The sequence below is a fragment of the Tiliqua scincoides genome, chromosome 3, assembly GCF_035046505.1.
Source record: "Tiliqua scincoides isolate rTilSci1 chromosome 3, rTilSci1.hap2, whole genome shotgun sequence".
In the NCBI taxonomy this organism is placed as follows: Eukaryota; Metazoa; Chordata; class Lepidosauria; order Squamata; family Scincidae; genus Tiliqua; species Tiliqua scincoides.
Window position 1 is genome coordinate 171,256,639 of NC_089823.1, and position 4,301 is coordinate 171,260,939.

The 4,301-nt window shown below is 38.8% G+C and overlaps 1 pseudogene; it reads right to left on the reverse strand.

Moving 5' to 3' along the window:
- Positions 1–3,944: 3,944 nt before the first annotated feature.
- Positions 3,945–4,061, reverse strand: LOC136646233 (5S ribosomal RNA; annotated as a pseudogene).
- Positions 4,062–4,301: the final 240 nt, after the last annotated feature.

Below are 4,301 nucleotides of genomic sequence, written 5' to 3' on the forward strand. Positions count from 1 at the left end.
CTAACGATTCCTGGGAACATCATGCTTTTTGGACCTTAAATGCCTTTGATAATTAAAAAGCCATAGAAACTTAGCATGATCTTCATTACATAAAGGCTTTATTCTTTTTAACTCTCTGAACCAGCTATTTTCAAACATTTTCAATGTGCAGCACATTGACAAGGTACTAAAATTGTTAAGGCACACCTTCTGTTGTTTGACGATTTACAAGGCATGCTACACTGCTGGTGGAGGGCTCACTTTCCCCAGTGGCCCTACTAATAAATGACCCTCCCCAAACTCCCACAGCACACCTGCGGACCATTCATGGCACGCCAGTATGCTGTGGCTCATGGTTTGAAAATCACTGTTCTAAACAAAGGAAAGATAACTTGAATTTTTTTAAAAAGTAAATTCCAAGTGTTCCTGGAAAATCATCACGACCCATGGAAATATAGCTTTAAAACAGGCTTTATCAGTTGTTAACAAACTATTTATTGTTCACTTTTAACAATAAATCCCACTTTGTTATATGCAGGCATATGTCAATTCCAATCATTCACATTTTGTATAACTTCTATGGATTCTGCTTATTGATGGATTTCTAGTTTAAGCTTAGCTCTTTTGTAGCAAAAAGGAGTGGCAGTCTTTTTTTATGGTTAGAAACTAGCTAAAATAGTATTACTGACTAGTCATTTGAGCACCAGTTTTAAATTAATGGTTAACATAGCAGTGGGGAGCAATATTTTTGTTCTCTGAAGGACCAAATTCCTGTTTATAAAGTGAACCCAAATAATGGGGTTACCTGTTAAAAACCAATAATTCTTCTTTTGAAACATGTTCTGTGTTTCACCATATAATTTTGCCTGACTTCTTGTGGCATATGTATTTATAGTTTGGACATATTTTGTAAAAATATGACACAAACCCTCTCTGTGGTTTCTACCAAGAAAAATGCGCGTATAAAGATTGCATAATTAAAAACATCTGAGATGTTTCCTCCAAAAAATATTTTAAAAAGTTATTTGTACTTTCAGAAACAAAGCAAACGAGGTTTTATACAAAGAAAAAAATAAAATTTTTCAACAGTTGCTCAAATTCTGCCAGTTTCATTGGATAGTGTTAATTTCAGAGCCATTGTTGAAAGCATAATAAAATAGTGTGTTGATAGGATCTTATTGACCATTTCTTCCTTCACAATAACTTTCAATAATGTGATCAACACAATTAGAAAATACCAGTACAGCTTTCCATACAGCAGCTATTGTGATTGTCAGTTTTCCATAACTGACCTTTGCCTTCTTCATAGCTCTAATGTCCACAAACTTTTACTCTCATCCCTGTAACTAACCCGGTTGGGGGTGGGGATATGGAGCTTGCAGGAAACTGGTGACTAGTTTTTGCCTGGTCATGGCATGACAGCTTTGCAAGTCATGGCATGCAACTTAGAGTTCTGCCTGGAAAGATATAGAAAACCAATGCAGATTTTGGCAAACTAATTTATAGTTCATAGTGTATGCTCCTGCAATCACCTAGTGGCTATAAAGGTTAGAATGAGGGCTGGTTCACACTCAGCCCTTGCATATAAACTTCACACTAAAACCTATGCATATACTTTTGCATGCAAGTACACATACACAATTCATCTAGCTTAGAAAAGGAATAGACAGGCCACAGATTTAGGACATACAAATGAATAGTGTAGCCATTTGTTCATATAAAATTCTACATACAGTGGAGGAGTGTAGAAGCCTTGATATTAATCAGGGCCCTGCCCCATAGACAGTGTGTGCCTGTTGGGGCACAGTGAGAATGGATCAGGTTTGTTTATTAAAATATTTCTGCTATATCTTTTTGTACAGCAAACGGGACCATTAGGGGGCTAATATTCAGAAACAGAAAAGCAACGCTGCAATAATGGAAATCGGATTTTCACCTGTCATCTGACCACCAGCGGATGGGGGCCAAATGTACATACTGGGGTTGAGTGTTCCATAGCTTGGGCATCACAACTGAAAATGCTTCACTTCAGGTCACCATCAGCTGCACCTTGATAGCAGTGAAGAATAAAGTAGGGCCTCCATCAAAGATCTGAATATCAAGGGAAATGGTCCTTTAGCTATCCAGGCCTCAAATCACTTAAGCTTTAGATCGCACGTAGATCACAGGTAGATTTGGTGAAATAACCTGTGGCCTGGACACAGTTAAAATGTGCAATGATGGACCCACAAAAATCCCTCTTCCCTCAGTGATCAGAGATACTGAACCTCACCAACAGAAAGTCTTTCTGAAGATAGTGGTTCTAGCATAAGCATTATTTTGCCTTGAATTTAGTTTTTAATGAGCTCCCCCCGTCTCGGCCCTGTATGACGCTTGATACAACACTGTAATTAGGAATACATTGCTGGATTGGATGAGGAAGTGATATAGAAGTGAAATTAGCACTGCCCCAAATAAACACCTGTTGTGGAAATAAGTGCATAGTTCTTATGCTGTGCAGAGGAACAACTTCCTGAAAACCACAGAAGTTCTCTTCAAATTGAGCTTAAAAACTAGCACACCAAGGAACAGTTTGGTGATTGCAATAATAATGTCAAATGCCCTTTGATGTAGCACCCAAAGACAGAACCTCTACTGGCTTTTGCTTCCTGGACTGTACCCATATACAGTATCCTCCTTTATACTCCATGGCAAATTTTCACAACTGCACAGGCTGACCAGTAACCCTGACCTGTTCCAGAGAGCTGTATTCATTCCACTGACATTTGAAGTGACACAGCATTTGAGAATTGCTTTGAATTCTTTCATAAATGCCTTTTGACATTTAAGGGTCACTCATCAGTTTGCTTCATTTAGATCACTATGGTTTTTTTCAAAAGTAATTTCCCAAGTGTAAGGGTAAAATACATCACAATTTCAGATAAAAAGTCTCTCTCATAATAAGTATGGAATATAGTTAGTGAGCAGCATGCCAGAGGCAAGTCATTGACTGAAAACAGTTGATATGATATGAATATGTCTTTTGGAGAAAAAGAATTCTGCTGCAAACCGAATTTGTCTTCGTAATTTTTTGAAAAGCAAGTGTCTTTCATTAGAAGCCCTGACACTTGTTCCGTTTTTCTGGATAGGTTGCTGTAATAGGGAAAAGGCCTTTGGGGAACTGCTGGTTCTTCAGGAAAGCTTGAAACACCTATGCAGTTTTGAAATTCTTTGGACCTAATCATTGTTTTAGTAACTTTGATTTAGAGATTAAGGACATAAACATATGCATTATTTTTGTTGAAGCTTCAGAAGATGGAAATCTGCTCACAAAATATGATTCCAAACTTTTAAATTCCATAGCCTTACCATTTAGCACCCTTATTATTAATTTTTGGTCATTACCTGCTTAATGACATTGTTTCCTGCTTAATGATGTCACTTCTGCACTCAGAAGGCACCATGAAGGCTAACTTGGACTCCCTGTATGAAATGAATTTAATAATTCTCCTAATAGGGTTCAAGCAGGCTCATTTCCTCTCCCAACTTTTTGGGAGGGTTTTTGCAACAGCAACTCACAAACTTGCAGAAACCTTATTTGTGGGTAGCCCATTTCACTTCCAAATTCATGGGCACAAGATCAATGCAGGCTTGTAGTCTGGGGTACCTATATTTATACATAATTTTATCTTTTTTATATGAATGTCCATATTTAGTAGATTTTTGGAGGCACTTTTGGTGGTGATGGATGAGATGGGTTTTTCTGCAGTAGCATCCAACCTGTAGAATTCCCTGCTATACTATGATGCTGGGCAAGTCGCATTCATCCTTGTGTTCTGCTACTTGCTGAACGTTTTTTTCTTCCAGTTGTCATGTGGTGATCCAGTGAGGCTGCTGCAGCCCACCATATGATGTTAGGCAGCAAAGGAAGACACACAGCCCAGGCACCTGTTTGGCAACTTTCAGTCTCGAAAGACTATGGTATAAGCCTACAGCACCCAGTATTCCCAGGCAGTCTCCCATCCAAGTACTAACTAGGCCTGACCCTGCTTAGCTTCCAAGACCAGATGAGATTGGGCATGTGCAGGGTAACAGTTGCTGTCCTAATTTTCCCATTCATCCTCTAGTAGTTCCTCCTGGGCACCTAGGCAAAAAAGAGTAAATACATCCAAGAAATCGACTAAGCTGGCTGTCCCCACTCTTGCCCCCACCCCCACATTTCCCTTTGTAGCAGTAGCCCTGAGTAATCTGTTGGAATGGGGGACAATAGCTGTAACTTTAGGCACAAATGTTGTAATCTGTAATGGATAATAAGATTTCAATAAGAAAAGAACAAAAATGAG